Source organism: Podarcis melisellensis (assembly GCF_964234715.1).
Source record: "Podarcis melisellensis genome assembly, chromosome: 4".
Taxonomy (NCBI): Eukaryota; Metazoa; Chordata; class Lepidosauria; order Squamata; family Lacertidae; genus Podarcis; species Podarcis melisellensis.
In genome coordinates, this window is record NC_138531.1 from 60,786,123 (window position 1) to 60,809,822 (window position 23,700).

Consider the following 23,700-nt stretch of genomic DNA (forward strand, 5'->3'; position numbering starts at 1 on the left):
TAACCTTTCCTAAGAAACTATTTCTCATGCAGAAATGTCAGGTGCTTTCTTTAAAAACAACATAGAAGTATTTATTTGTCTGCTTGTATGGCTTGCTCAACATGCAGGATTTGCCCCTGTCCCTGGACACAATGTCACGACACTATATCACAGAACGGATCATGAATACTTGATAAATCCACAGCAGCAGCAATGATGGTAAGATAATAGCTCCATTGTTATTTAAGCAAACAGAATGCTTCATGGATTTATATTGCCAGGTACCTTTTCTCACAGAGCTCGGTGCAAAGAAAATTCATACTGTCCATTACAAAATATTAGCATCCCCAAGTTTAATGAGGCTTTATACTTTTTTTTGGGGGGGCAGAATAAGTTACCTAGTTGATTAAAAAATCCAAAACCCCAAAGTTCATGTTAAAGCCTTTTCTGTCTTTTTCTGCACATCTGTTTTTAGCTTCCATGGCTGACAGCAAGTTCTGTAGATAAGATAACATGGATTTATTCAGCCAATCTGATATCACACAGTAAACAGACTGATGTTGCACAATGGCAGTTGGCTTCGTGACATCTCCATGCTTCGGAAAATCAAACCATGTAAATCAATGGAACTAATCTTTCCATTCCTTCTGTTCTCCTGTGTCTTTTTGTCCTGTCTAACTTACTGATCAACAGAAGTGCATGTGCACATTGCTGATGCACAGCTCAAAAAGGAACCTTGTTGTGATTGTGCACACCATTGCATCAGCATTCCTGAAGACTTAGCAGACAGCCCCCCCAAAAATTGCACATATGCTACTGTCTTTATAAAGCCCAGAGAACAAAAATGGGAGGTTTATAAAGATACTGCCTCTAAGCAAGAGCAGGTGATTCAGAACTCCCAAATTAAGGATGTTGTGTGCACGCAAACATGAGCACTTACAAAAACTAGTATACCTATGTGAATGTTTGCAAGCAGCATTGAAGCCAGAAGGGCCTGCAAGTTCCAGTTCCATCCTTGGGGAGAAAAAATACACTTTATGAGTTAGTACGGAACAGGAACTACCAGCTATGCACATTATTTCTGCTAGGGAGAAGCACAGAAATAATGCACCACTGAAAATGATGCACACAGCATCAATTTCATGCTGGGAATTCTGAAACAGACAGTTCATATCCTATTACCAGTAAGAAGGGCCTGGCACTACTGCTTGTCTTCTCCCCAAGGTTACTAGGCTTTTGGATGTTTTGAGTTTTAATATAATAGTTGCAAAAACCTTGTCCCTTTTTGGGAGTTGGGGTACTTTAGTTCTAATACACGTGATTCTATGATTCTATGATTTTCTCTCACAATGATCCAATAAATCATAGGTGCAAGATGGCTGTGTGGGAGGCAGGGCATCTGTTTGCATTTGCTATATTGTCTGCAGTATGTGGTGTAATTATTATTTTTTTCAGTTTTTCTTCCAGTGATTAGTAGACCCACATAGTTATGCCAAAAATATATCCTGCCAATGCTTTCCCTTTGTTAGAATCAGTTCACATCTTAGTGAATTGAAGGGATTCTAATATGATTTCAGCAAAGTGTTTGTCCAAATTCCTAATGGTATTTTGGTTGTCCAACTCGTTTAATACAAGTTACATGAAAATACTACCCCGTGGATTCATAGCTGGTTGGACAACTGTATTCAAAGAATGCTCATCAAACAGGAGGGATGTTTTGAGTCTGCTCTTGAACCCAGCAGTCTGCAACGTTTTTATCTTCTTTGCCATTCTTGCTCTCATATAACACCAAGAAGATGGATCTACTTAGGAAAGTGATTTATACAAGGACAGGCCATTCTAGCTCAGAAGTTTCTATGCAGATAGGCAGCGGCTCTCCGGGATCTCCTGGAAGGAGTCAATCTGGATTTCTTAAACGGTTCATTCCCGTAGATCATGCCATCAGTGCAGTTGGCATAACTTGATATAAGAAGATATCCCCATTATGAACTGTCTTAACCCTACTCTACTCTTTATCTGAAGCGTATCCTATAGACTGTACTGTATGGCTGCCTTGACCTCCTAACACTTAATGTAAAGATCAACACACTAATCCTGTGTTCCAACGTTCCTCCTGTAAGATGGAATTGGGTTCCACATAGACAATAAATTCTTCCTCCAAGGTAGACTCACGATACAGGAAGTATATGGATAACCAGTTAATCATTTTTTTCTAGGATCATGTCCTTTCAAGTTCAAACTTAGCAAACAGAATAATAATCAGATAGGAACTTGTAGGAAATAAACAGGGGTACAATGGTTGGGTAGCTCACAGGTTCTAATGGGACCCCTCTCTTTACTCCTCAACAGTCTTATGGATCAGCCTTATGCTTTGCTGAACCATGGACCAAAGAATGGGTGAGAGGTTTCTTGTGCTTACAGTAGCTGGTATAGGATTTTAAAGGAAGAGCTCAAATCTTGCAGAAGGCACAGATCCGTGACTCTGTGTTGTACTGGGCTTCAAGATCAGGGATACCCCAATATATTTTCTTCTTTGCTTTTAGTGTGGGTACTGGAGCAAATTGGCATGCTCACTCCTCCGGCTTGGCTAATTGGAGACTGTTTTACTCTTCAAGATCAGTATGTGTTTGCGGTGTATGATTTGGTGCCTGCAATTTGTTGGCTACCCTACTCAGTTCTTGGTGGATCTAGAGCACTCCTACACACTTTCTAGGGTAATGGTCACAATTGAGCCACTTCATATTGTAGTCATCTGTTTTCCAAGGTGGTACAATGTTGGCATTACACACTCCAATGCAGGTCTGGTGCCACTTGGGCACTGGTTGAAAGCTGCAGGAACTGAGGAAGCCCCTGACCAGCCTGACCTAACTACATGGCCACTCATCAGCTTCCTTGCCTGGTTTCTAGATGGCTGTTTTATCAATAGACCAGTGTCAGTGATGCTTTAGAATGGTAAAGAATCTTGGCTGCCATCCATAGCGGCTACTTTCTATATTAAAAGGTAAAGGTAAAGAGACCCATGACCATTAGGTCCAGTCGCGGATGTCTCTGGGGTTGGCGTGCTCATATAGGCCGGGGGAGCTGGCGTTTGTCCGTAGACAGCTTCCAGGTCATGTGGCCAGCATGACTAAGCTGCTTCTGGTGAACCAGAGCAGCACACGAAAATGCTGTTTACCTTCCTGCCGGAGCAGTACCTATTTGTCTACTTGCACTTGACGTGCTTTTGAACTGCTAGGTTGGCAGGAGCAGGGACCGAACAACAGGAGTTCACCCCATTGCGGGGATTCTAACTGCCGACCTTCTGATCGGCAAGTCCTAGGCTCTGCGGTTTAGACCACAGCACCACCCGCATTCCTTACTTTCTATCTTAATTTACCCCAAATGCATTGCCTGGGGCTATTGATCTGTGGATAGTTCGATAAAAGCTAAGCACTTCATAGATATATAGACCAGGGCATTGTACGTTTGGTAAATTAAGATGATGGGCAGTTACCATGAATGGAAGCTGAGTTGGTTCCCATTTTTAAAAAAAGGTAACCACCACCTGCCCACTACTAAAATACTTCCAGGGAGGGTGGTCAGTTCGGGTGCTGCCACTGTGGAGACAGCAGCAGAAAAAATAATGCAGCTATGGCTGTGTGGTGGGCCTATCAGTGGCACTGTGCCAAAGGCCTCCTGCACTCTGGTACTGCCCCTGCCCCGGTATCACAGTGTTCCTTTTAAGCCCCATTCTGTGCCCAGTAAGGATGGGATGCTTTTGCCCAGTGGCACTGTGGCCCATAGATTGCAGCAAAATACTGGGCAAGGTTTTACTCAGAATCTTCTCTGTGTGGTGGGCTCATGGGAAAAAGCTGTCCCATGAGTCCTTGCTGAAGAAGGGAGGGGAAAGCCTATATAAGGCTGCTTCCCTGGGAGCTCACAGCCATTCTGTTTTGACAGCTTCCCACCTGCCTACCCTTGGGTTTGAGCCTTCACTGAGCAATTCTGGGTCATTGGTTGACAGGGCCGGAAATAATTCCCCTCCCCCTCTCAACCTGGTTGGCACTTTGTTGGGATTTTTTCCCACCTTTCCCTCAGTGAAATTATGGCATTCCTTAGTTAGGTGGAAGAACAATGCATGTAAGAGGGTGGAAATGGCATTGGTCAGGATCAGCATAGTATAGGGGGGGCCATAAGGAGCTTGAGGGGAAGACTGACCATGGCAAATCCAAGCGTGGGTTCGGTATCTGCCTGGTTGGAATCTGCACCCCGGTCTCCTAGTGAGACCTTGCTTGCTTGGCATGTACCACGGGAAGGTTCAACACTGGCCAACTCCTGTCATACAGGTTTGGAGCAATCCAAACCCAGCGGATCCATTCCATCAACATGGGGCTTGAGGAATGAGGAACTGATCCTGGGACCCAAAGCCATGCCAACCCTTGCCCTGCCTGCTGCCGCCAAAAAAGATTTGGCCTGATCTTATCCCATCACTGTTGTACAGTCTGCTTATTTTGCTGCTCTCATGGGTCAAATAATGTGCTTGCCTGGGCAAGTGAAGTACACAGTATCTCAAATTTTGCATTACTCTTTCCTACTATGATAAAGCTATAGGAAACTTTTAGATATGCAACCTTTTTATTACCCCAGGGAATTCCAAAGTGGAGAAATGTCTTTCAAAGGGCTGCAGGATTAGAAACACAATTCCTGGGCTAGATAAAGCCCATGCATAAAGTGTTCTCTTTACAGATAGTGGTCAGCATTGAGCATGCTTTCCCCCACTTATAAATCCTGGGATTCTCTGCATAAATTTGGTAGATTTTAGCATATAGAGGAAACTTTAAAATTGCATTAGAAGTGATGTGACTCAAACTTCTAATTTACTGTTTTTATGTAATATCTGAAATGGGTAAAAATCACAGATCTCATGTAGGATATGATTTATGAGTTCCAGATGGCCTCTGGAAAAGAAAATACATGCTTGAACTCTTAACTGTTCCACTTTGACATTGCATCAGGAGAGGGGAGCCAGAAACACTGATCATTTTCACTTCAGCCATACCCCTCATATAGTCTAAAATGCAATCTCACCCACAACTTCAGGCTCTCATACCAGAAAAAATACCTTGGAAAGATCCAAGTGCACAAGCATCCAAACAGTATAAATGGTGACCTGAATGTTTTGTTATTAAAGGTGTTGTACTGTAACCATCTATTTATGCAGCAGTATTGGATATTTGCAGCAATACATTTTCCAGCATTTTATGCTATATCTACAAGTTATGATAAATTGGAAGTGATTAGCAATGGAATCCAGGAACTAGATTTTTCTGATGCAAGTCACAAATAATCTAATTCAACTCCTGCTTAGATGCCAGTGAGGCTTATAATAATGGTCTCCCCAAGATAAGTTGAAAATTGGCTATTTTTCAAAGAAAATGGATCAGCTGTAATGATAATATACAGAATGCTACCGTGATGATGACAACTAGAAATGCAAAGAAATTATACTCATCTGACAGAATGAGATTTAAATAGGATCCAAAGATTGGACAAGGGGAGCTACTAAAATGTCATTTCACTCACACTTGCATTATCAATTTAGAATAATATGGGGGGAATTCTAAGAATATTTGTCTTAATAAAGAGAAAATGGAGATTGTTGTCACCGTCATTTTTAACACTCCAGACCTTGGAGCTTTTCTGTCATTGATTAATTGATTGTAGAAGTTCAAGTTCAATTTTTCAAGTGGCAATTTTAGGCACCAGAATCCTGGCAGAAATGGGAAATAGATTTTTGTGATGTTTTTCTGCCTTGCATTAGGTAGGGATCACTGTGGACAAAACACTGAATGAACAATGGATCACACAACGATTCCATTCTTTCATAAATATAGAGTACGTCAGATGCAAACAAAGAAAATCTTGATAAAACAGAAGCTATTAATTCAGAATGCTTTTTAAGTCCCTGGAAAGGGACTTAATTTGAAGGAAAATAAAAAATTCCTTCCGGTAGCACCTTAGAGACCAACTAAGTTAGTTATTGGTGTGCGCTTTTGTGTGCATGCACACTTCTTCAGGAGAAGTGTGCATGCACACTAAAGTTCATACCAATAACTAACTTAGTTGGTCTCTAAGGTGCTACTGGAATGAATTTTTTCCTTTTGTTTCGGCTATGGCAGACCAACACGGCTACCTACCTTTAATTTGAAGGGACATTAATTTGCCCTGAGAAAAGCAGTTTCATTTGTTAAGTTACATTTCACACTTAACATGCTTACATGTATATTAACTCACAGGAATGATGTTGAGGGACTCCTGTTTAGTTATAGGAAACAGCCCTATACCAGGTTAGAGCCCTTGTCTGTGTAACCCCGTATTATCATTTCTGCAACCTGAGATCCTTTTAAATGAGATCCTTGAAGATGCCATGGATTGAATCTAGAAATTTGTTTAATGTTCTCTTTAACTGAGAGATGGCCCCATACTGTTTGTGTATGTGCTTACTTCTAATCCACTTTGAAATACTTTTGCAGCGGCTCCCAGAACAATATATATAAAAAACACATTAGCATTACACTAAATATAAAATACATAAAAGCCATTCATCAATCAATCCAGGTAAGGTAATACATTTTGCTTACATGTACAAGAAACAGAAGAGGAGACAACCGGAGCAGGTGCTGGCAAATAATTTATTATGATAAAATTTAGTAGCTTGACGCATTTTGCTTAAAATACCCCTTATATCAGTATGCTCAAATATTTGTACTCTCAGTTAGCTTTGCTTGTCACTAGAGATATTGCCAGGCAGCACATTGGCTACATAACACCCTGATTCTATGTGACAGTCTCTAAGTCATGGAATTCTCTCGCTGTAGAGGTGCACCTGGCTCCCTCATTGTATGCATGGTGAAAACACTTCTCTTTACCAGTAGCAGTTGGCAGGGAGGCACAGGTAGGGCAGCACTAACCCAGTGCTGAGCATCACTGCCTGTTACTGAGTAGGGCCAAGGCAATGGGCGGCGGCGGGGGGGGGGGGCGCTTGGGGCAGTGTGGGTGCAGGTGTTGGACTGGCTCCACATCTGTGCCCACACAGCAGCTGCACTACACCAAGCTTCTTGCTGCCTCACACCTCCCCCTCTCCTCCTTGTTTACCAGCAGTGATGCTTAGTGTTGGGAAGCCAGGGGAACAAGGGTGCCCTGCCCATGGTGCCCCACCTCTGCCACTCCACCAACTGCTACTGCTCTTTACCCTGACCTTTGACACCTGTGATCTGTTTTTTAGGGTCTAAAGCTCCCTGGGCTTCATCATTACAGTGCCGAGCCTCACCCTCACCTTAGCAAATGCAAATACTGCTTCTAGGAGAATGCCACTGCTGCTCTGTTCCCCACTGCTATAAACTAATGCAATCTACCTTTTCCTCTTCTTGGCTTATTTGGAGGTTTTATCCCCGAGGAAAACTTGTTTATTTGGCATGCAAAAGACTGGCAAATAGCAAGAATACATCACCTTTCCTGCTGTGAAATAAGTTGTCTTTATCTCTCTCTGCTACACTAGACCTCTGTCACCATTTAAAAAGGAGAGCTGGAGGAAAGGAGAGGGGGTGTGGGGCTCAGAGGAAGACTTGGGGAAGGAGATAAGCCCATCATGCTCTCGGTGAGTATGTGACAACAACAGTTTTTGGTTCATAACTGACTTAAATAATTGACTATTTGGGGTGTGGGTGGGATGTAGTTTACTTTGCTATTGATTTTGCTATTGAAGCAGAAGACCCTGTATCTTCAGTCCACTCCCCCCCACCTGCTTGCATGTGGGAGAGCATGTGGGCATGTTTGAGTATGTGTGCAGGAGCAGCGTGAGTTCGTGTAAGTGGTTGCAGCGGTTATGCGGTGCCTATAGCAGTTTCTCTGGTTTGCAAATGCATCTACAGACCCCAAAAGGTTGCCAATTCCTGCCCTACACACTAGATGCAAGTTTGTAAGGCTTAGTTTCTCCTAAGGACACTAAAATGTACAGTGATACCTCGGGTTAAGTACTTAATTTGTTCCGGAGGTCCGTACTTAACCTGAAACTGTTCTTAACCTGAAGCACCACTTTAGCTAATGGAGACTCCTGCTGCTGCTGTGCCACCGGAGCACAATTTCTGTTCTCATCCTGATGCAAAGTTCTTAACCTGAAGCACTATTTCTGGGTTAGTGGAGTCTGTAACCTGAAGCGTATGTAACCTGAAGCGTATGTAACCCAAGGTACCACTGTACTTGGGAGAATAACATACCACACCGAAGCAACTGTGAACTGATGGGAGTGTTGACTTCTGGTATAAATGTGCAGAATTCCTCTTTGTTCTGTTCAGTTGTAGAAGAGAAATGTATTGGATCCTGTAATTACTGTATGCTGCAGGAAGCAAAATCCTGAGGAACATTAGCTCCAAATAATACGTTCAAGACAAAATATTTTTAAAGATTGGCTATATGTTTTAGATGACTGAAGGGTGGTATACAATATAGAAACACTGCTTTTGGCAAGCTTAGCTGTCATAAGTTGCAGTTCAGTGGAAAACAACAGAACGGGAAATTTGCAAGAACACTAATATATAAGTCCATATTGTTTTGGCACTGCATTGCCTTTGCAATAAAAATGATAAGCAGATGCATCTGATAGCAATTTGAGTCTAGGAGACAGATCTGGTGTTCCCTCCCATCCCTTGTTGACTGCTACCCCCCTCCCCTTTTTGGAACTTGCTAACTACATATGGTATGCCTGGGGTTATAACTTTCTTCCTTGACAACACTACACTGTAAATTACAGAAAAATATGGGTATATGTTTGATCTAAATGCAAGGTGGGGGAGGAGAATCAAAGCTCTATTTTATTATCAACATAGCTGAAGTATTCATGCAACCTTTGAAATGGGCCATTACCAAGGTTAAACTAAACATAAACAGGAAATGTAGCTATTTTTTGTGGCCCCACTTTCTGTTTTTCAGACAAAAGCACTATTCAAGTCAAGCATCTGCTATGTTAATTTTCAAGATATTGCTGAGAACTCAATTTCCTTGCTGAAGTTGCTTTTCTGTTAGAAAGCTATGTCATGCCATGGATTCAGGAATATATCATGTGGGTAGCTGAATTTATACTCCATCTAACATCCATCACACTATCCAGATGGGGTTCATAAAAAAGCTGTAAAGAAGGAAGCAAATTAAGACCCACAAGTATTGAGAAAATACAAAATATCTGAGGGAAAGGGTCAAGGTTTTACTCACCTGAAGACCTGCATGCAATATGGCTGGAGCATACGAGCAGTTGAGCTGGCACAGTGGTAAAAGTACTGAGTAACTGGAGTAATGCCATGTGTGCAGCTGTGCTGGTAGAGAAATTAAACCCCAGCTGAGCAATAAATATTAGCAACCATTGCCATTATTTCTTTCCATATAACATGATGCGGAATCAAGAGGCTTATTCAACGTGGCAATGATACCAGGTGAGGTAGAGGAATGAGCTATGAAAAGCAGGGATGGGAGAATCTGTTGATTTAGGTCATCCCAAATTCAGTTCTCTACATTTACACATCAGTTTGCATTTTTTAAAGAATCCTCCTGAAAATGCACCAACATTTTTGGTGCAAATGTCTCACAATTTTGCATGGGAGCTAAATAAGCATATCCTCCTTTCCCAGCTAGGACTTTCCCACTTGTTGTAGATAATGGATTAGAGCCAATGTCTGCTTGGATTACTTTTGGCCATTCGAGCACATGGAGCAGAGAAGAAACTGAAAATCAAAAGGGAATCTTCTGCTCAGCTATAGCCTGTGTCCTAGGATAGCTGGAAAGTCTGGTGCCCACTGCAAAGGCAAGAAAAACTCCACATTTTCTGACATCTAGCAGGGAAGAGAGAATATAAACTAAATCTTTCCCCCAAAGGCTTATTGCATTAATTCTTATTCACAGTTGTCAAATAGTTTAAGTGTGCTTAGTCTGCACCTCCACATTTTTGTTTGTTGCTTTTAAGCTCATGGTGGCAGGGACCTGACAAATGTTAAAAATAAATATCAGTCAGGATATTGGACTCCATTGTCCAAATTCACGGTCATGCAATTTTAGTAGCAATATAACAAGCTCCCAGCTTTTAAGAATTCCCTATACTGCACTGCTTTCCAGTGTAATTTACTGCTATCCTACTGGGGCACTATCTTCATTTTGGCTCCTAAACATGCAAGGCAAGCTTCCTTGATAATTCAGGTGCTTGAACTTCCAGATTTTTCAAAAATATACATAATGTGGCTTCAATCAAGAAGTTACAAGGATAGAAGCAGCATAGCCAGACACAAAATTTCAGCTTGTCAAATCTAACTAGGCTCAAAGAGCCAGGTTTAACTTCCTTGGCTCTTGGCTTATGTTTCTCTGCTAAACAGAATTAATACTTTGATGTAACTAAGAAAATTAGGAGTAATTACTGTAATAACATGTATGCAACATGTATATCAAAGCTGTGTACTTCAGGAATGTTACCCTTTTTCTAAAAAAAGAAAGAAATAGCGAATTTAGGCTCATTAGTTTTGATGAGAGTGGTTTGATGTGCCTGTGAAAAGTATGTGCTGTGTGCATATTAAAAAACTGAATTAAGAAGAATTGCTTCCAGGCTAAGTCCTTGTATGCCAAAACCCAGCCTTCCACTGTTTTATAGCCAAGATATATATCCCTGGGAATGCACAGCTATAATTTGTTATGTGCTATGACATTTTGCAATCAGTGAATCATAGTCTACAGATTAGGGTTTAGTGCTTCCAATCAGTACAATCACGCTGCATTGGCTAAAACTTCAGCTGAGACCCTCATAGGTTGACCTTCTTTTCTAAATTCCCTTTGCTGATAATGGAAGTTTTGAATGTGCCATGAATGGGTAATCATTGTAAATAATAGAAATTTTACGAACTGAGATAAACTTTAGTATCTCTCTGTACTTCTACCTGTCTTGGTACTCCTGAAAATTACTTCGGGCAGAGTTTTCATTTTTCTAAGATTACAAAAGAAGGAAACAAGGTGTCAAATTATAGCCCAGATATGTTTTGACAGTCTGATAAAAAGGCCACATGATTGCTTTTATGTGGGTAAGTGCAATAGTAAGTGTAGCTTTTATACATTTCATCTCGGTAAGTGAATGATGAGAGAACATGGGATGTGCATATGGTTATGTAATAGAGGGTTATAACGGGCGGAAGTTACAGCAATTGTGCTGGTCACCAAAACTTGTTCACCTCTTCTACATGAGACATTGTGTGCATGTAAACATTGCATGTGCACATTTTCATTCTTTAAAAAGCAAAGGAAGAGGAGCAGGATTAGGATCATAATGAATGAGGAGCTTCCCTCCCCTCTGTGCACCACAGTGATGCCAAAAATTAAACAAAAGCTAGTAGAGGGTCCCCTTCCAGGACTAATATTCATGTTGGAAGGGTAGGGAGTTTTGGTGCAGAAAACAGGGTTACAGTACAGTCCCTGCATGCTGCAATTCACTCCAGTTACTGTTTATGGAATGAAAACCATGCACAATAAATGCTTACATGCTAACTTTTAGCCAAAGATAGAGTGGAGTCAACATCTGTTCATGTATTTTGGATATAGTAGTCTAGTCAACTGCTTGACTGGAAGGCAAACTGACTTCATTCACACAAAGCTGCTTAAGTGCTTCAGTTCTATGGCTAAGGTTGGTGCCAGACATACCTGGCTTCTCAGTTCCTGGTTCAAGTGCCACTATTGAGTTTCATGTTGCTTCTAGTGTGTAGCCTACAACCACAAATAACATTGTAGTTGTCCTTCACTGTTGTAGCTGGTGCCCTTATTCCTTTTCAATTTCATCTTCACATTTTACAAAATTCTTGTATGTTCAAAACCCACAGGAGATATGCTTAACAAATGTAAAAATACACATGCATGTCACAGTGCGTGTGGTATTATTTTCCAAGCCACATTATTTTGACATCAGAATCAGGGACCACAAGGGTCATCTAGTCCAACCCCCTGCAATGCAGGAAACTTTTGCCCAACATGGGGCTCGAATCCATGACCCTGAGATTAAGAGCCTCATACTCTACCAACTGAGATAGGGCATTCAAAATGTTAAATTTTCGACAAGATATGCTGCTGTTATATGTTGCCGTATGTCCATGACTTTGTCACAACATGTACACAACTGAATAAGCAAACTGAAAGGTGGTTTGAAAGAGAGAATTTGGCACAGCAAGAGAAAACACTAATTTTATATCATTTCCAGTGGTCTGATTATAGATGGATCAAACAGCTATAGTTTTCTGCTAAATATGTTTCCTTTTTTTATCATGTCATTTTAAAAGCAGTAGTCTACAGCTGTAAGAGTATGAAGTTAAAGAAAGAATGAGAAAACATTATATATATATATATATATATATATATATATATATATATATATATATATATCCCTAGCTAAAAACTGCTGAAGAATTTCATCTTTTTCTTATCGTGATCTGATATTTAATGGTATTCCGACGCTATTGATTGTAATACTTAAATTATATTGAATGCATTCCTTGAGTTAGTCAAGTCATAAAGATTCATAGGGCAGTGCCCCAGAGGCATATGTTATCTTATGGCAACACAGAGCTCTTATCTAACTCAGTATTAGCACTGTCCATTTGGAATGTACTATATCTGTTTAAAAGTAAGATTGGCAAGGCTTGTAATTTGATGTGATGAATGGTGCCAGAAGCAAAAACTTTGTTGATATTGTGATTATAATGTTGCATTTTTTACTTTGAGGATTATTCTCTCTGTTTACTTACACAATTCAGACTGGTTTGTGTACATACAGCTTGAATAATTGTGGTGTGTGTACACAAGGATTCCTGAGATTTCTATACACATATTTAATTTTGATGCACTGAAATGTGTTTGGGTATGTGGTTTTTATTAGGAGAAAATGGTGTTGTTTGCTTGATATGCAGCAAATGATTCCTGTCCCCCAAAATTTTACCTTCTCCAAATAAGTGTTTTATGGCTCTGGGTGTCTAGAAACTGCCAAGCACACTTCATCTGTCACCACAGGCACAAATATTGTCTGGGTTCTACATTCTACATTGGAACTTTTCATTGTGGTAGAAAATATACCCCAAAAACATTCTGTGTGGTGTTTTTCAGATTGTATGAAGGTGAATATATTTGTTACATGCTAAAATCAATAAAAATTGATAAAATTCTCACAGATGAACAGTTATAGAAAAGTTAAAAAACAAATGTCTCTGAAAAACTGCATGAAAATGCCCTCATTTCTGTTCCTTTAATGAACTATTTTTGAATTTTCAATTGCAAACAACAAAAACTATCTTTTAAAATAAAATATTCTAAAAAGATTTTAAAATGTATAGAAAAAACCTCATTGCAGCTAAGAACTAATGATTGCTAACATTAATCTCCCCCCCCCCCGTGTGTGTGTTTCTAACCTCAAGAAACCTACAAGAAAACTGTCCTTGGTTAGTGAAATGTCCTCACATAACATGATGTCCCCGCGTGCCAACCTGCTAACACTTTATTGCTCTTTTCTGAAGGAAAATGCTAATTGGTACTGGTTACAATTTAGGGATACTGTCACAAATTGTTTCCCATACAATGTACTAGAGGGACTACCCTGTAGATCTACCTATGTGTAAACTGCACAATGAAAAGTGCACCTGGAATGTATTACTCTACTAAGTTGGATGAGGGTTAAACATGAAAATAAAGAGAACGAAAACTTTAAAGAGAAAATAAGAAATGATTGCTGATCCAAATGTTCACAGCCTAGGGACCGTTATCTCTAGTAGCTGAAGGAGAAGTTGAAGAGCTATGGAATCTATAATCTAGTCTTTGTAGGGATATTGGAGTGACTGGTCATATGCATAAATCTATACTGTAAAACATTAAGGCACTGCTTTGTCTTTTTCATCTAAGTATAACTGTGTTATGTTTTCAGAAATGCTGGGCAAACAAACAGCTAAAGAAATTTTACTTCACAATGGCATACAGTACTTTATTCTTGTCTTAACTGTCCAGCTATTCTACATAGCAATTAAAACCTAAAACACAAAACAACATGGGAATGCAGTAAAATGTTAAATAGTGGTAAACGGCATGTCAAATAGAAAACTAAGGCAGACATGTGCAAACATCAAGTATCAGCTTTATATATTAAAGTGTTTTTAATACTGACAGCTGGGGTGGAGGTTAAATGTCAAGGGGCTCTCATTGCACTACTTAAAGAAGAGTTTCAATTTAAAAATACAGATGACTGTAAAGATTTTTTTTAACTGATCCTAGGTGATATCTTGTCCTTTCCTGCTAAGTGCTTTTCCTCCTGTATTTGGCACAGAGATCAATCTATCATGAGATGCAGTGAAATTTCATAATCAGCCCACTATTGTATGTGGATTTGTAGTCTGATGAAAGAAAGCACTTCTTTGTTCTCAGAAACTTCCTAGGAAGTGCAATGGTATTTGGCCATTGCTTTTATTCTGAAAATGTTCTATTAATTCTAAAATCTAGCTTGGAGCACCATATTGTAGAAAATAAGAAAAACACATGATATATTAACTTGTAATGAGATTATTTTTTGTTTGGCATGGAGTTTGAATTGACTTGCTTTCTCCCCTAACTTACTGTGCTGATTACAGATAGGTAGCCGTGTTGGTCTGCCATAGTCAAAACAAAATAAAAAAAATTCCTTCCAGTAGCACCTTAAAGAGAGAACTTAGTTGGTCTTTAAGGTGCTACTGGAAGGAAATTTTTTTAATTTTGTTTTTACTGTGCTGATTTCAAGATGTGATGAATGGGCCGTATCTAACACTGGGAGCATGGGGTTCTGTTTGTGTAACAGTACTGCTTCTACCTTTTTATTCCTCTTGTGACCTCAAAATTTGCTCTGGGCAAGCCGCAGGTGAGAGGAGATGAAGGGAGAGTCCCATTGTGCAAGAAGAAGTCTGTTGTGCAAGTGGAATGATAGTGTTGGATACAACCCAATACCTATGATACAAAAGTTTGAGTTGATGATGGGGGGGGGAGGGGCAGGGATGTTAAATAAAAGTGAGAGAGAAAGAGAGAAAGAACTCAGGCTGCTACCCTACTGCCAACATCAAGAACTCTCTGAAACAGAAATTGCTCCACAGGTTTCAGGTATCCATATAAAAGAATCATAGAATTGTAGAGTTGGAGGGGATTTCGAGGGATCTCGAGGATTTCGAGAATTGTAGAGTTGGAAGGGATTTCGAGGGTCGAGGTATCATCCAACCCCTGATATGCAGGAATCTCTATGCAGTTGATGAAGGAGTCAGAGGTGCCCTTCCTTATCATTTTGTATATGCTTATATAGTTGCAGAAGTGTGTGTGTGGGGGGTGTTAGGGTAGGCGTAGTAGCTCTGGCGGAGGAACCATCATGCTCCTTCTTGGGTTGTTTGTTCACCTTTAGTTCCCACCCTGGACTCAGCTCTCACCAATGGTACCTAGAAGGTGTCAGCATGTAACAGCAGCCACACCCCAGGAAACGGCTTTGGCTGGCTGGCTATACCAGGTAAGGGTAGCTGAAGGATCTCAATCCCTTGCACCCGCTTGGCTGCAGCAGTTGCTGGAAGGAAGCATATAAGATGTTGTGAACCGCCCTGTTATCTATGGATGAAGGGCAGTACACAAATTTAATAAGCACAATAAATAAATGAACAAATAAATATGCCACCCAGCCATCTTAGGGACTCCACTCCAGATTTGTGTAGGGTTTACTGCTTAGCGTTTTCTTCTCCCGAAGAAGTCCCACAAGGCAGCAGGTACATATTTTAGCTTGGGGTTTACTCCCAAAGACTTTCTCACAAAAGAGTATAACTGCAAGACAGCGGAGGTTTAGGACCATTATCCATGGTGGCTGATGCTGATAGGAGCTGGAGTCCAACAATATGTGTCATGAACACTTCTGCCCAAGGTGTAAGAGCTCCAGAGGAGTTGGGAAGCAGCCAACAAGAAAGAGGCTCACATTCTTCCCAGACAGCTGCAAACGGTAGTTTATCAACTCCCTGTGAGAATGACAGGAATGCAGAGAGTGTGCTAGACAGCAACCGACTCTCTCAAATGACACAGGCCATGTCAGAATGCGGGAGGGAAAGCAGTTCCACACTGGAAGGGGAGTTAAGTCATCCAAGGAGCAGATGTATGGGACAGGTCTTAGATAGAAAACAAAGCCGGAAACGGAAAGGGCATAGGTTCCGGATATTCTGCCGTATGAGGAATCAGTCCTCAGAAGGGTCAACTGATTCATAAGTCATGGATGTATGGATAGGTGTCTGAGGCTGAGTGTTTGTATTGCAATAAATCTTCAAGCTAATTACAACTTACGTGCTGTGTTATCAAGGCGGCAGCTTGGCTCCTGACAATATGCACCACATTGGTTGCCCCTGATCTATGCAGTATAAGTACGTAGCAACAAATTCCAAACAATGAGCTCACTGGTTGTCAGGTTTATTATTTTATTTTAAGACACTTAGTGTTTTTTCCAAGATGCTGTTTTGGATTTGCTTTAGTCTAGCAAATTCTGTGATCCATAATTGTTCCATGATCAACATAATTGCAACATATAATTAGTTTTAAAGTTACAGAGTGTTGATGGTATTGATTTCAAACAGATTTACTTTCCTTTTTCTCTCTATGAAGTGTGCTCCTTAAATGTGTCCATTCATATTCATGAGGCCTTGTCGTCTTTTCTTCTTTTATGTCCTTTAATGAAAAAACAAACCAACTTTACAATATGCGAAACAATGTTATTTAAACATAATTTGGTGCAATACTGTAGGGTCCACATTGTTCCAGATTCAAGCAAGGTATGCTTCATCCCCACTCTTCATCCCCAGAGACCAAGGAGTTGAGATCAGCTTTTATTTGGTTCTTAACACTCTGTGATCCTCCTGGAGTTTTTGCCTGAAAACATGCAGAGGGCTGGACTGCAGAAACACTTGACAGTAAACCACTCAAGACATATATTACACTCAAAGCTTTTCAAGGTGCACATCAGAAAGATTAATAACTCTAAATTAACCGCAGTTCAGGTCCTTCTGCTTTGAGTCACTTTTTGAAATGTTGATAAACGGTTCTGTTCAAACACTGCTTCTGCACTACTGCTGGTCGGCTCCCTTTGCCCTTTAGGAGAGTAGTTACTGTTAATATTAGTGTATCCTGCTGTGACCATGATACTGTTTAGTCTATGACAGGCTTTAAAAATTGTGGTTGGAGGCTGTGCAACATTTTGCTTTAGCATCCTTCTCTACTGCTATTATGGTGTCTCACTCGCACAGACACTTAAAAAAAAATTTTTTTGGACTTACTTTTTGAGTTGCATTTTACATGCAGAGCTGGAGTGATTAATATTTCATCCCATTCCTCTGCACAGCCTGATATGGGTCTGCTACTGTTCAGCTCTTCTGCCACTATGATGCCAGTGAATGGTGACGAATAGCTGGAGCTGGCCCTCTGATGGTTTTGTGAGATCTATTGTGAGAACAGAAACAAACAGTGGCTTGCAACATCATCAATCTAGACCGAGTTAATTAAATGCATTCCCTTGCATTTGAAATGCACTTCCTGCTGTACTATAATATCTTGGCACAGTTAGCAAATGGGTTGCACTTGATGTTAGATGAGCATTTTAATTTAAGGGAGATCCACAAAAGGCAAAAATTATACTTGGTGCTTCAAAATGTAGAAAAAGAGGCAGAATATTATATACCAGATTACCACCCACTTTGTTAATTTTGAGTGGTAAAGATGCATACTTAGCAGTGGCCCCAATGCTTCATGTGTTTATTATGTTCTCATGAATTATATAAATGTTTGTTCTGATGGATTAAACTGATCCCTAGTTAGCATATTTAAAGAAAAGCATAATAAAAATATATATGTTGCAATACTGGTTTTATTCTCCATTATCTACACAGATCTGCTTATGAATATGTGTCTTTGTGGTGAATGTAGTAATTTATTTTTAATATACTGGGAAAGAGTCTATCCATTTATTTTGTAGGAAATTAGTTTGAGTGCAAAAGTATTTCTAGAAAGAAAATAAAGGCTAGTTGAAAACCACTGTAGTTAAATCTGTAAAGAAAGGAGACTGGGTTGATTATATTTGTTAGATAACCTATTTGAGCTAGTGTTTAATGGATAATCAATTTAAATGCTCTTATCAGCAGCCCTTTGGCTGTATGTAGTGTTCTCAAGAGGCTACAGTTATCCTACTGAAAATTCAATTATCAGATTTATTATAGGAGCAAAAAAATAAGACATTTTTAGTAATAGGTTAAATATTTAAGTATTCAACTTCACCCATTAAAAATAAGCATGACTGTCTGATCCTCTCATACTCAGAATAACTGAACTGAAAACACAATGACAATTTGTTATTTACATTATTTTATTAATAATGCATATGGCATCAAAAATGTCAAAAGTACTGGTAATTTGAAATCCCTTAATTCAGCTTCAGAATACTCTCATGTGAGAGAGGCTGCTATTAGTCCCATTTTATAGGTTGTCAACCTATGAGTCCATTTTCACAGAGAGATGTAAACCAAAGGTGTGAAAAAATGAACCTAATAGGAGCAAAGGCCTGTCATTTCTGTGCTATGTGTTCACAGTCTGGCTCAGTCTGTGTTCACATGTGTTCATAGGTTCATCCTGTAGCATACCCACATTAATCTTATGCATGAGGGGACAAGCCTGCTAACCTAGAAAATCAAGTTCATCACGTAGGGGAGCCTACATGAGTAGAAGCAGGCTACCTCATGTAAGGCAACACACAGCACATGGTGTGAATCTAGCAAGAGGGCTTTAGTTTAGTGAGCTTTCCTTCCTCTTAACAGTGTCTAGGATTGCAGCCTTATCCTTTCACTACTTGAGAGCCTGCTTCAGTTAGAAGTGGAAGACACTAACTTTGTTTTCAGTAGTTCCACCAAGCTAGTCACCCTTACTTCAGCTGTTCCTCTAAATATGCAGAGGGATTAAAATGAAAATTTGTATGCTGAAACACATCCATATTTTAGAAATCTTACTATCATAGTAAGGCATCAGAACTTGATTCCCTCAGCAGTGAATGGCTGTATAAAAAAATAAGCCTTTGTATATTTAACAGTATATGACAGTAAATGCATAAATAGGTTTTTAAAACATGGAAACTGTATAAATATTTCCATACTTCATAACTCTCAAATGAAATAATTAACATAAACAGAGATGGGAATCTATTCCAAGTTATCAATTATGCATTGATATCCATTACATTATTTAATATTCTGTAACAAGCACTGTTGCCATTGCATTATTATTATTTGCAGCTGTATTTTTTGCCTTTCCTGTGCATTAGCTTACTTTTCTAGTATGATCAACATCAAGGGGGAACCTAATATTTGATTCTCTACTTTTAATTAATAAAATCCACCCTGTTTAGTGCAGTCTCAGTGAATGAGCCAGATTGGCACTGGCTATAGCAACAATAACAGTGAATCATGATATCAAAGCTTAAGCCCATTTCTGTGTCTTGAAGCCCAGGAAGAAGCAGTTAAGGCTGCAGTTGGGGAACCCAGAGCCCTCCAGGTGTTGTTGGACACTAGCTTTCATCAGACCAGCCTGTACCTGTTGAGGATAATGGTAGTTGTAGCCCAACAACATCCAGAGGAACACAGGTTTCCATCCCTGAGCTAAGAGGCCCCTGGAACACTGTGTAATGGGATGGGTCCTACTTATTCCACTCTTAATACTGATTGCCTTGGAAAGGGTTTTCATAACCACTGCCCCATGAAAGAGCATGGTTAACAGTCTTTGCATGGCCCAGTTATACTTTGGCAGTTATACTTTGGTAGCCACCAGACCATGTCGCAGCTGTTGCTTATCTCCCAGGGTCAAGGATGGGGTCGGATCTTTGCTCACGGACACTAATTCTGTCCTCATGCCATTGCCAATATTGTAACATTAGCATACGATCCCAGGAGTAACTTCCTCAATGTCAAACTCAAAACATTAGGTCAGGACTCATTAGGGTATGTATATATCAAAACTAACAAAGAGTCCCATGGCACTTTATCGAGCAACAAATGTATAGTGGCACAAGCTTTTTCTAAAGCTACAACCTGCTTCTTAGGGCTCATAGCTCACATGCTTTGAATGTGAAAAGTCCTAATTTCGACCCCCAGCATCAGCATCTCCCCAGGTACTGGGAAAGGCTCTTGTTTGAAAGCCCCGGAGAGCAGCCGCCAGTCAGCATAGACAATACTGAGATAAATGGACCAATTAAATGGTCTGACTTGGTTTATGGTAGCTTCCTCTGTTCATGCCACAACTCATTTGTTCACCTTTAAGGTGCAATCTTAAACAGTGTGCTACACTGAAATGGGCGCATTTTGGCTACTCTTCTGAGATTCACCCCGTCTATTGTATGTCTGTGATGCACTAAATAACTTCTTATATATGATGATTTTTGCTAACAAAACAGAATTGCCTGAGATTAAAAAGAAATCTAAGAACACAAGATTGCATTTTGTCCCAGTCTCCCTGCACCACAAAATTTCTGCTTGTCATTTTATTTTCTGTATGTGTGAAGGAGAAAGAGACTCAAGAATGATGGAGTCTCAAGCCCAGAACTGTTACCTGGATTCCTGGATTCTTAGAGATGTAAAAAATGAGGAAGTTTGTAGGAGCTGGAACTAGGAGCTGGATCTTCTGCAGAAAGAATGCTGGGAGATGAATGAATCACTTTTTTTACTTTTTATTTTATTGTTTGGTTTATGTTTATGCATTGTGGTAAACTGATGTGATTTTTTAATGATACAGTGGTATATAAATATGTTTTATAAGCAAATAAATATGGAAAGAGAACCCATGTTATGGGTTCCACCTCATGCTAGTGTTAACTCCAGTTAACTAGGCAGATAGCATGGCAAGGAGCTCCTCTTCTGTAGTGTTCAAGAATATGTATATTACAAAGGCTGTAATTATACATACATACAGACAGACAGACAGACAGACAGACATTAACATCACATGAACCCAAACACAATGTGTTCCGTTATACCACAGATCAGGTCAAACATGAATGCAAACGTGTAATAGAATTCCTATTTGACATATAAGTGGCTATGAATTAAATTCCAGCATTTTGCCATTTTTTATCATGATTGTAAGTAATGTACGTTGTCTAATCCTGACTATACATAGCTTGATTCTGAACATGATTTTTCAAAAGTAAATTCCATTGCTTACAGGTGAACTTAGTTGAAGGCAAGTGTCTTTAGGACCAAAGCCTAAGACTATTTTCCCCACCCCTAAGTTATTACTATGGTCTCAAAAGAGATTTTGGCATCTTTTCATGCTCCACTTTAGTATTCATGATAGATACTATAAAATTGCATTTGCTTTGGTAACAATTTCCAGAGGGGTAGTTTTGCTTTAGTAAATCAGTAGTGATTAACCTGCAGCTTTCTGAGGGCAAGTGGGATACAGGAGTATCTTTATGCCTACATAGTATTTCCCCAAAGTAATTTGAAACACAATCCATTCACTGACTGAATATTAATATGGGGTCTTGTTAGCAAGCTTCAACTCCTAAAGTAATTTTAAAATAATTACTTTAAAATGTGCATCAGTCTGTATGCCAAATATTTGTAACATTCTTTCTAGATAGCAAGGGGCCAAAGTAGACATTTGCACCTTGTTTTTCCTTAGTTAATGAAAGGTAATTTCCTTAGTAAATTACCGGAACACAGCATGGGAAGAGGAGGCTTATCTCCTAACTTCCCCACTTGTGATTATATGGAGATCACCCTCTCTGATAGGGAGATGTGCTTCAGTAATAATTTAGTTGGTGAAAGGGTGAAATGCTTATCTGATACTTACACACACACACACACACACACACACACACACGTCCCACTAATAAAATCATTACGGCCCACAGCTGCTTCAAATATTGGGAGATCCAGTCCCAGATCTCTTGCAGACCAAGACTTTTGGCTTTCTGAAGCAGAGCAAAGATGATGCCCCTGCTCCCTCACTGCAGTCAAAATGCAGTACCCACAGCCAGCTATGCTACTTTGACATCTAAGGCAGAAAGCCCCACAAGTGCCCTTCCTCTTTCCTGGCATTTTAAGTATGTTGATAAATTGAAATAGTGCTCTCTAGATACTCAATTAGCTGCCTGAGGGGGTTGCCTCATGCTGCTCAGTGATAGGATCAGCTGTGTGGTGCATGCTGTAGCGTCTGGTGAGATGGGACGGGTGAGGCTGTGTTGTTTTCCTGGCTTCTAAATGACACGTGCTGCTACAGGTTATCCAGAGGGAGATGGGCAAAATAGCTGGACCTTGGCATGGTGTAAGCACACCCAACCCCATCCCTCATTTTGTGTTGCTACACTGGCCATTGAATCAGTTAACCTTTGTTAACTATATCCCCGCAGAGCATGTGTTGTGTGATTTTTTAAGGAAAACCATTGCATTGGTCTCTGTGCTTTCCTCCTCTGATCCCAGAGTTGCATTCATGACAACTACAGAAAGTAGATGTCAAGTGTCCTGCTTCAGGGTGTCGGTGAAGGTCCACTGTTTAGTTCAATCAAGAACTGGGGTTACAACAGTAGGGTGCAGGAGCTCACTTCCAGAGTAAACCTGGGAAGCTGGATTACTTAGTGGTCTAGGTCAGCAGCAGCAACTGGTGATTTAATATCGACATTTTAAATATATGCTACTCTGTGAGCCCGCTGGCCTCTCCATGAGACTTGGAATACTTTGGCCTTGTCTCTTTTACCACCCACTGATAGATGTTGAAGACATATTTAATTGACATCAAGGCTACAATTCAAATACTCCTTCTTTCACTGAGTCACTGGAGATGGAACTGAATGAGTTGGATGAACTGCTTTCCTTTGGAACACAGGCCTGTTGTGGGCAGCCCAGGACTTACATACATACTTCCCAGACTTGGGTCCCAGCAAAAACAATGTGGGAAGCAGCAGTTAAAAGATACCAGTCATTCCAGCTGCAGTAGGCGCTGTGATTTTTCAGCTGTTTGACTTCACCCCCAGAGGTGCACTCCATTGTCTCTCAAGACAGACTGATGCCAACAACATTTTATGTATGTATAACACTCAAATGGACCAGACATTCTTTAAAAGTATCTGTCTTTTGCCTCTTGGGACTGAAGAATCAACTACATTAATAAAGATTTTACCCTTCTTACAACTTTTAGTTCTACATTCTACTAGGCTGCAGCAAGCTTTCATTGAAATAATGTTAAAAGAAACCGATCGCCCCCTGTTCCATTGGGGCTCAGCTCTAAAAAATTATTTTGGGCTTAAATTCAGTGGTATTTTCATTGAAAGAAATATATGGTCCTTAAATTGTGTGGACAAACCATATATCTTTAAAATATTCTTTAATATTCTCCTTTTGAGAAGTGCTGAACAATTTTTAAAAGTAACATCAATGACTTAATACCACAAAATTTAATACAATATATTTTTAAAAGAATATTTCAGAGGTGGCACAGAGACCCAGATGCTCTCTTTTGAATTACATATCCCTTAAAAAAAGAAAGGAATATCAAGTCATGAATAGAATAATCACAGAGAAAGGCTTCATAAATATATTTTTGGCAGAACTGCTTCATGAATACTGCAGAGTGGATATAATCATTCTTAAGAGGCTATTTAAAAATTATTCT

At 39.9% G+C, this 23,700-nt stretch overlaps 1 long non-coding RNA gene across 3 annotated transcripts in view; it reads left to right on the plus strand.

The window, feature by feature from the left end:
• The window catches only part of LOC309368110, a 123,452-nt gene that overhangs the window by 50,993 nt on the left and 48,759 nt on the right, over positions 1-23,700 (plus strand). The window contains exons 4-5 of one of the 3 annotated variants that reach the window (XR_014167546.1): positions 108-198; positions 455-474. The exons of 1 other annotated variant lie outside the window; for it this stretch is intronic. This is a non-coding gene — a long non-coding RNA (uncharacterized lncRNA). Of the gene's footprint in view, positions 1-107; positions 199-454; positions 475-23,700 lie in introns of those variants that run through there. One more of the 3 variants, XR_014167545.1, reaches the window with a different exon arrangement.